Raw genomic sequence first — 10,322 nt, 5'->3', positions numbered from 1 at the left:
TATGTATACATATAATGCATGTGCATATATGAATGATACCTATACATGTATACACATTAGTCAATTTTAGATATGATGAAATAAAATCAGAGAGTTTAAGTCTATATGCCCAAAGTCATAGCCTTATTTTTTTTTTTCTTTTTTGAGACAGAGTCGCTGTCACCCAGGCTAGAGTGCCACGGTGTCAGCCTAGCTCACGGCAACCTCAAACTCCTGGACTCAAGGGATTCTCTTTCCCCAGCCTCCCAAGTAGCTGGGATTATAGGCGGGCACCACCACACCCAGCTAATTTTTCTATTTTTAGTAGAGATGGGGTCTCAGTCTTGCTCAGGCTGGTTTTGAACCCCTGAACTCAAGGGATCCTCCCACCTCGGCCTCCCAGAGTGCTAGGATTACCAGCGTGAGCCACAGTACCTGGCCACTAATTTCAAATGTCCTTTCTTCTACACTATGGCCCTTGTGTGAGCCATAGTATTCATAGGTTTGCTTGTTTTAACCCTCCCTGATGAACTGAAACTAAAGTTACAGACTGTGTCTTATCTTGTTATTACACCCAGTGTTTAATAACTATTTCTTGAATTCTTAACTATAATGAGTCCTCCAGGATTTTGTATGCTATTATACAGTGTACCTGTCCACCTGAATAGTGAATGCACCCTTTTATTCTTTAACAGGGATTAGTATGTCTTCAGAAATATAATAGTGCTAAAGATGAAAGAGATCATCTCAATAAAGAGTTCATTGTTCTCTCTGTACCAGTGGGAGAAAATAGAATAATAACAGTATGCTAGCTGAATAAACCTCTGAAATGTTATGAAATTGTTATTCAAATTGACCAATTTCCTAGTTGATGAGAAGTGACTCCATGGTGTCCAGAAAGGGACTGACACTTAATAGACCCTTTAAAAAATTTTGGCTTAATTAATGAACAAAGTTGTGACTACTAAATACCAAAACAATAAGTCAATTTGTCCAAATGTTTTGATCAGTCAACAAAATGGAAAACATCAGTCAAGACATTTATTTGAATCAATTTGTTGTTAGATTGACAAGAATGAGTTTATCAGTCAAAACAGCTAATCCACATGTAAACTCAAAAATTGTTTGAAAAAGATAATCTTATTCACAGCAAATGCCCTTCCAAAAGTTGTTGACATATTTTCAGGGTTAATATGGGGTTTGTTAACATGTACACTTTAAGCTTCATTAAAAGGCATGAAGTTGACTCTACTTAGTTTTAGGGATAAAATTTCATTTTGTAAAGTATTAATTTTTAAAAAGAAAATCAGATTTGCCATTTGAATTATTTATGAAACCTGATTACCCAGACTACATTTCATTAGATCATTCTAACCTTTAGATTCTATTCAATGTAATAACAGAAAATTGACAGAGAATATTTTTTAAAGCTGGGTGAACATGTTAGAGTAAACTCAGTACTGTTCAAGTTCACAGGGTATTCTGGAGGGAAAACAGCTAAGTATAGAGTAGAATTGACCAAGGTTGTTACTGTCCTTTCTTGATCTTTAACAAAGTGTGCAAGTGTGCCAGTTCCCAAACACTTAAAGTGGTACACATTCTGAAAAATGCTTGCCATATACAGATTACATCTGTCAAAGGCAAGAAATCTAACTTCCACATTTTACATAAGATTTTCCAAATTTGCACAACTCAAATTCGATACTCAATTTGATATATACTCACAAATTTCCCAGTTAAAATGATTCAAAACAAAGTATTTTCACTATGCTCCTATGGTGTAGTAGGTCAAATGGCATTTTTTGTAGGGTAAAAAGTAGTGTTCTTATCTGTACTTTATTTAAATGCTTATATTTTCATTCAATCTTTGCTTAAAGTGTGGCGTGCCATTGAAGGTAGAGAGCAGTCTGCCCTTGTCATGGAGAACCATTTTAAACAGAGAAAAGACCTCGAGGGTTGCTCCAGGTATCTTTTCCCTAATCTCACCACCTTCGTCATGGATGCCAACTGGCCTTTTAAAGCACCATGGAGCTTTCCAAAGACAAGTGCCTGCTAGCACAGAAAGGATGGGTTACATTTTTTATTCTCTAGAGCCAAGCTATATATTTCTTGAGGAAGGTATGCCCTAGATTTTAGGGTTAGATGACTAACCCTACATCACAAGTTGAGGCAGGGGTGGGGAGAAATCTCTTTTGGAGCCAATATTTGCATTTCTAAGTCTTGTTAGGACTCTGATCTTTTTGGACAAAACAGAAAATGCTTTTGTGCTGCAAATGAAATCTTTGCTTTCTTTGCTATTTTCCTCACAAAACCTCTCCTACCTATCTATCTCTTCTCTAGGAACAGCTTGAAGATATTAAAAATGTACTTACCACAATGCAAAGAATTGCAAGGAGATGTTGCAAATCTCCTCTGTCAATGTAATGTCTAAGTTCTCAAATTACTATGAAACATATCTTCCTTATAGAATACAGTATAGTAAAAGTTTTAGATTACTACCCTCAGAAACATATTAAGAGTTATTACAATCTCAATTTTGAGAAAAGAATAATAAAGGAAATTGGAGCCAATACAGGCTTAGACGCTGGGTTGTTGGTTAAGCTAATTTGCTGACTAAATCACCAACAATCATGTGCCTTCTGGTCAAAACAGTAAACTTTAAATGCTTGAAGAGAAGGATCAGCTGTGTTTGTTTATACATCTATCAGCCAAACAAGATTATGAGTTCCAGGAAAGCAGAGTCTGTGTCCTGTTTCCTGCACCAGCGCAGGACCTGCCTGAAGGTGAAGCTGCAATTAAATGAGTGAATGAGTGAGCGTTTACCCAGATCCTGGGTCCGAGCTCTTGGCTACTCCAACTGCTCTCTTACCGCTCATATTGTGAAGTGTTTCTCTCGTTTTATTTCCAGAAAGCAAGCAGGCAAGAAGCTGGCAGGCACCTTTGTGCACTGAACTCTTAATGAGCAATAATAGCATGTGTAGAAAATTCATGGATAGTCCCAAAACTAGTCTTTCCCACATGTGAATTTAACTCAGAGAAAGTTTTGAGTGCTGGGGGAATCAGACCCATTAGGGGATGCACAGTGAAAGTTGCACAGTTCAATTCAACATGCATTTTGTAAATACCTGCTGTGTTCCAGGTACTGTGCCAGCTGTTTAGGATACAAAGGTAAGTTACATATGAGAGACAGAGGGTGAAAGAGAGAGAGACAGAGAGGCAGAGAGAGGAAATGGGCAGTATAAATGGCTAGGGAAGAGGCTTCCCAGAGGTGAATAGGCTTGCGCTAAGTATTGTAAGATAGGCTAGAGTTATCAGGACAGAGAACTGCAGAGATGAAATTGATCATTGATCACTGAGTAGAGGCAAGGAATCAAGAGTCAGCTTGAAAGGGGTGGGTATGAGCAGGTAGAGCAGCTCCATATTGCTGGAGCCCAGAGCATGAGGAAGGAATGTGGGAATGAGGCTGACAGGAAGATGGGAGCCAGACTGTGAGGCCCTTGGAGACCACACTAAGACTTTATTGGGAAAGCCGTGGTGAATCACTGAAGGATTACAAGTAGTTCGCATTGCACCCACCTGAATTGCCCTCTGACCTCTGACCCCTCCCTTGACCTTCCTTTTCCTCACCCTTCACCTCTGTGTATTTCTTATGCCTGCTGGGTGTCCTCTCCCATGCTTTGGAAAGCACTGTAAACCAAAACATCACCAGCTTAGACCATCAAGTCGTCTCCCCCAGAGACTTTGGAAATTATTAGTCAGGACAAGATCACCTCCAGTGCATTATGGTGCAGTTAGGATGCTCTGATAGAACCAAGGGCATTCAGATGGAAGATGTCAAAGTATAACAGAAGAAATGGCTTGGAAAAAATGGCAAAAATGTCTTATGTGTCTCTAAAACATCCCCCTCTCCTTTTGGAGAGCTAGGACCTGCATCCCTGCCTTAGGCCAGGGGTTGGGAGGGACAAGGGGGTGTCCTTTGTTCTTTGTGTCACAGAAGATGGGATTCATCTGGGCGGAGGTGACAAGATTGTTTTAGCCAAAGATGGGAGGATGGGCTTTATCAGAACCTTTAAAAGCTCTGCACTTATGCTCAGAAGCAGGACGTTGGTACTTTGAGTTTGCTAACCTCCTCATTTGCTGGCAAAGTAATAAACTTCTCTTCCCTTCTCCTCAAACCGCTTGTCCTCCTCGTTCTTCTGATATGGCCTCAGGGACAAGTGCTGAACTTTCAGTAACAAAAGGCCTCCACCATTACATTCAAACTTGATGCCTAACAATTGACTTAATTCCACTAAGATTCAAAGTGGGGGAAAGAAAAGGAAGTTTGCTGGAAAATGAAGACAACTGGCTTTTTCAGGATGCTGCTTTACTTCACCAATTGCCTTATTTTAGCTAGTCTTGTACATTCTGGAAGCAGCGAGATAAGAAGTGAGTTGTGATTATATGTGCTCAGGTGATTGTTTGGGGTCCTAGGATGGGGGGAGTGGTGACCATAGAACATGAAGTCCACAAGCACAAAGCTTTAGCGCTAACAGCCAATTTCTTCACCCCAACAATCTCCAGTTCTGGTTCCTACCTTTTCACCTCGTTCTGTTGGTGCTAAAAGGGGCACAAACTGAGGGCTCTTGGGTGAGTGAAAAGCCAGGCTGATTCAAAAATATGCTGGTGCTCTGAAATTCACTTACTAGGTGTTATGGACTCAGTTGTGTCCCTCCAAAATTCTCATATTGAAGCTTTAACCCCCAAGGTGACTGCATTTGAAGATAGGGCCTTTAAGGAGGTAATCAAGGTTAAATTAGGTCATAAGGGTGGGGCCTTCATCCAATAGGATTGGTGCTTTCATAAGAAGGGGGAGATCTCTCACTGTCTCTGCACAGGCACAGAGAAAGATCATGCGAGGACACAATGAATAGGCACAGTCTGCAAGGAAGACAACCTCACCGGAAACCAACATTGCTGGCACTTTGATCTTGGACTTCCAGTCTCCAGAACTGTGAGAAATAAATTTCTGTTGCTTAAGCCACCCAGTCTATAGTCTTTTGTTATGGCGGACCCGACAGGCTAAGACACGTGAGATTTGAGGAAGTTTTAAATTCTTCTCACCCCAGATCCCTGCTCCTGCAGTCCTCCTTTCCCAGAGGCAACCACTGGAAAATACTACTATTAACATAGTAGAATATAGGCAGGTAGACATAGGTAACTGCCCTTTTTATGTGAATGAGGACATTCTACATATATTGTACTGAACCTTGTTTTTTTTTTCACTTCTCCATATTTCACATAAACTTATTTCATAGTAGATGTACATGGAGAGGGGCTTCATATTTTAAAAGTTGTGACATAGCATTTATAGGGATGTAGCACAATTTATATAACCTGTCTTGAGTTGAAAGGATATTTAAATATTTTCAATCTTTGTGCTTCGATACAAATGATGCCACAATAAAACAGATGCACATTTATCTTTGGCACCTATCCTAGTATATGTATAACAAATTCTTAGAGATGAGATTCTGGTTTGAAAATATTTTTATTTTTAGGTGTTTTGTATTTATTTTATAGATACTGCCAAATTCAGCCATTCTTCCAATTTTCAGAACCATCAGGAGGCATTTGGTTGACTACATGGCTACACCTCTCCATGGTGTCATTATCAAAGATCTTTCCTAAATAACCTCCGAATGTGTAATGCTGTAGAACCATCTGTGCCATATAACCTCTTCCTGAATATCCTTCGAACTGGACATAGGGAATGATCCTGGAATGCTGGGCCACCAGAGAAGTCATCTGATTGGCTAAGCCAACAGACCTTCCCTCTGTCATTACACCTGGCCCTGGGCTCCTTCTTCCTGATGCCACAGAAATTGTTTGAACTCAACCTTTCAGATTCTTCTTAGTTTTTACCTAGGAATACAAAAGAAAGGGAATAGAAATAAAGGACTTTATTTTACTACCTCACAGTAGAAACTATGTTTAGATTTAAAAAAAAAAAAAAAAAAAAAAAAAAAAGCCCTGGAGAGAAGAGATCATTTTCTTGAGGAAATGTTCATTGTCTTCACGGATATTTGAACAGGGCTGGACTGCGTCAGAGGATGACGTCAGGTTTGCTCAGGTGAGTCAAAGGTACTTTAGCTTTTTATTTTCCTTATTCCCTCAGTGAAGAGGAATGTAATAAGAAACTTTTGCACTTGTAAATTCTACCAAAAGACATCAGGGTGTGAGGATTTCCACAACTCCAGCTGGAAATCTTTCCTAACAAAACTGAATCTGCTGGATTAGAAAGCAATAAACCCTGATTAATTGTTACTACCATCCTATTATGTTTTAAACTGTTAGAGATTTGGTTTGGGGACCCAAAGTATAGAAATGTCAGGAGATTAGTAGTTTACTAAAATACTATACATTTTAATTCATTTAACAATCCATAGGGGCTTCCTAGGCTTTTGGTATTATAGCTGAACATTTCTTTTCTTGCTAAAATTACTTTTCTTTTAATGCTTAATTATCATTTGAAATATCTTTTAGTGGGTTTTGTTCATCCTTTGGCTCTGAGCTTAAGCATCGCCTCCGGGAAGCATTTCACTGATGACCGTGACTAAGTCAACCCCCAACTTTAAGACAGAAGAAAGCCCACCTCCTTCTCTTCTTAGCACTATCACAGCTGAAGTTTACACTTGTTTTATTTGTTGATGAATACTTGATTCCTACCTGTGCTAAGCTTCTGGAGGGTACAGATAATGTTTGTTTTTCTTCAATAGTACATTCCCAGCACCCAGAACAGGGCCAGGCATCTAACAGGTGTTCAGTAACAATTAGTGGATTAATGTGTTGGCTGTAAGTAAAGTCCATCAAGGGAATTAAAGGTAATTTAGGACACAATGTAAAGGTAGTTTAAGACAAAAAGGTGAGTTTAGATCATTTCATTAAATTGGTCTGGTGTCAAGGGATAAATTAATCTAGGGCTGAAGGCCTAACACCAGAATCTCATACATATATTTAAGTAAATGCATGGTTTATCTAAAGGAGGTAGCATCCAGATGAAGCCTCCTTCTCTGAGCTACACCAGCAGTTCCCACAAGTGTGGTCGTTGGATCAACAGCATCAACATCACTGGGAACTTGTTGGAAATGCACATTACCAGGCTTCAACCAGACCTGCTGAGTCAGAAATTCTAGTGATGGAATACAGCATTCTCTTTTAACATGCACTCCAGATGGTTTTGGGGCACACTAAAATCTGAGAACCACTGACATACATAAATCATATCACTGTTGAATGATGGAAAAGAAAGACCAATGAAAAAGTGGAGTTTAAGTTCTTGGTGTAAATTTGAATGAAAAATGAAGCAAAGAATTGGAGACCAAAGTCCACACAAGATTTCCTAGCTGTGTTCAACAGTTTCCAACTAAAAGTGCCTTGGAGAGAATAAACCTCACTACATCTCCTTTCTCACCACCATGTCACTATTTTTATAGAGTCTCATGTAGAGCCTTGCCTAGCTGCATACAAAGCACTTAAAGCACCAAATGTGGTCTGAGAATAATCCCATCACTTAATGAAGTTCATCAAGCAATAATATTGAGACAACTATAATATGAAATAACAATAATAATAGACAATATTTATAGGAGGGAAGTAGCATAATGATTAAGAGTACAGGCTAGATTTAGACAGCCTGGTTTTGAATTTTAACTCTACCATCTCCTATTTGTGTGACTTTGGTCAAGTTATTTTACCTTTTTGTAACTTGGTTTCCTCATCTAAGCATGGAGTTCAATAATAGTACAGTCGGTCTTTACCTCATGGGATTGCTTTAAGGATTAAATGAAATAATACATATGGCCTTGGCACATAGTTGATGCTCAATAAATATTAATCATGTAATATACAGAATGTGTATACATATACAATCTGCTCTCTGTATCTGCTGGTTCCCACATCTTCAGATTAATCAACCATGAATCGAAAATATTTTGAAAAAAATAAAAGATAACAATACAACAATAAAAATAATATAAACCAAAACAATACAGTATAACAACTTTTTGTATGGCATTTACATTGTATCAGGTACTATAAGTAATCTAGAGATGATTTAAAGCATACAGGAGGATGTGTATAGGTTATATGCAAATACTATGATATTTTACTTTTTATTTTTAATTCATATATATATATTTTATTTCTAACCACTAGACCACCAGGGACTACATCATTTTATAGAAGGGACTTGAGCATCCATAGATTTGGGTATTCAGAGGGGGTCCAGGAACCAGAAGCCCCGCAGATACCAAGCCATGACCATACCTATACACACACATACACACACACGTAAATTGTCTTCCCTCTGCCTCCTCAAGTTAAATCCCAGGTAGCGTCATGACAATAGGGTTTCTGCTGTAAGTTTAAGATACAACAGGACCTTAGGAGGACTTGGGCCTCTTGTCCACGTGAAACTACATGCCTCAATGAGGAGACAGCCCAACTTCCCCCCACCCGCTCAGTCACACACACTTCCCCATCATGTTGGGAGAGTCCGAGAAGGGTCCAGAAATTTCTATCTTCCCTTTCTCCACCCCACCCGTCACCACTAGAGAATGAAATTTGCCAGCAGGCTGGAAGGGTTCTCTTGATCGGGAGAAGGGGAAGGCTCATCAGAAGCACGTGGCAAGAGGACTCCAGGTGCCAAGAAGGAACTGAGTCCATCCTGGCTGAGACAGTCTGGCTGCCCTTTGAGGGGCTTCTCTGAGAAGAGGACGAGTGTTCAGATGATGAGAAGTCAGAAAGACAAACGTTCACTCTGAATGTCACGGACAGGAATCCCTTAACGATGGAGGGAGATCGACTCCCATAAAAGTACCATGGTTTGTCAACCACATTTGACAAGACAAAGCGATCGTAACAAATAGGTTAAAGAAAAAATAATTAAAATGGCTTCAAATATCTATGTTTTTAACTTTAAAAAGGAGCTCTAGAAGACATCAGCTTTCAAAACATGTTAGATTCATCAAAACGTTGTGAAGCAGCTGGGCCGGTAGGTGACCCCTCTGCTGAGGGAGCCGCCGCCCCGACCGTTTAGGAAATATGGCGTCTGCGCCTGCGTGGGCAGCAGCTGAGGAGAGTTTAACCACAGATTTTATGGAGGAAACCTGCACCTCTTTTGAAGGGGGAAGTTTAGGGTCATTTGCATTAATTAGTACAAGGTTCCTTTTCAAGTGTGAGCAAGATGCTGGGGTAATTACTGACCCTTTCACACATTAGCACGATTCTTCTCAGGGCTTGGTCTACACATACAGAAAGTAGGGCATAAACAGTCTCCTTTCACCTGACCCCCTGGACCTGTCCCCGTGCTCCATTATGAGAGAAAGAGGCCATAATTACAGTCCGAATCTTTAACTCTGTATGTAGAAAAAGCATCAAAGAAATCCTTGGAACACAGGCGGAAAGCCACGTTATCTCAAAATAGCACTCAGCACGGGAATGAAGGACATCTCTTCATCCATACGTGTTAATACACACACATTGATATTTGGAAGGATGTTCCCAAAAGGTCAGTTGTTATCTCTAAGTGATAATATTTTGAGGAATTTTGCTTTCCCTTATACTTTGTTATCATGCTTATTTTTAAAAATAAACATAATTTTGATAATCTGAAAAACAAAATTATTTTAATCTTGGAAAAAGGTATTACTATGTTTGTTGAAAGTCCTAAAATGTAGAAAAATGCAGAGTCATATTATCATGCCCTGCCCAATAAACAGTGACAGACATTTTCATGAACCAGATTAGATGAGGCAGTGAAGAAATAGGACAGCACCTATTTCTTGGGAGAAGAATTTGACACAATCTTTCTGGGGAGTAATTTGGCAATTTATATCAAGAACACTAAAAAGATGCGTTCTACATGGCCCTGAAATTCTACCTTTAGGAGTCTATACTAATACAATAAGCAGAGAAATGTGCAAAGATATATAGTTAAACATGTACATCATAGATTTGCTTATAACATCTTAGAGACACAAAATTATGGCAGGTAAGTAAATGAAAATACATCATAAGTAATATGCAGCCAATACAAGCAATGATATAAATGTACATTTTTTAAAATCTGGGGATACGTTCACAATATTGTTATGTAATAAAAGCAAGTTACAAAAGTTTGTGTGTGGTATAAACTCATTTCTGTTTGAAAAGAAAAACACTATACACATGTAGATTTACAGTCTTTTCTTTTTGCCTATCTATATTTTCTAACTTTTCTGCAATCAACATGATTCACTTGTGTGATTAAAAATTAAATATCAGGAAGAATATTAGTTGTAGATACTTAAATTTATAAAATA

This window comes from Eulemur rufifrons, chromosome 18 (genome assembly GCF_041146395.1).
Source record: "Eulemur rufifrons isolate Redbay chromosome 18, OSU_ERuf_1, whole genome shotgun sequence".
Taxonomy (NCBI): domain Eukaryota; kingdom Metazoa; phylum Chordata; class Mammalia; order Primates; family Lemuridae; genus Eulemur; species Eulemur rufifrons.
The sequence above is the reverse complement of the archived record's forward strand: the minus strand, read 5'-3'. Positions refer to the sequence as shown.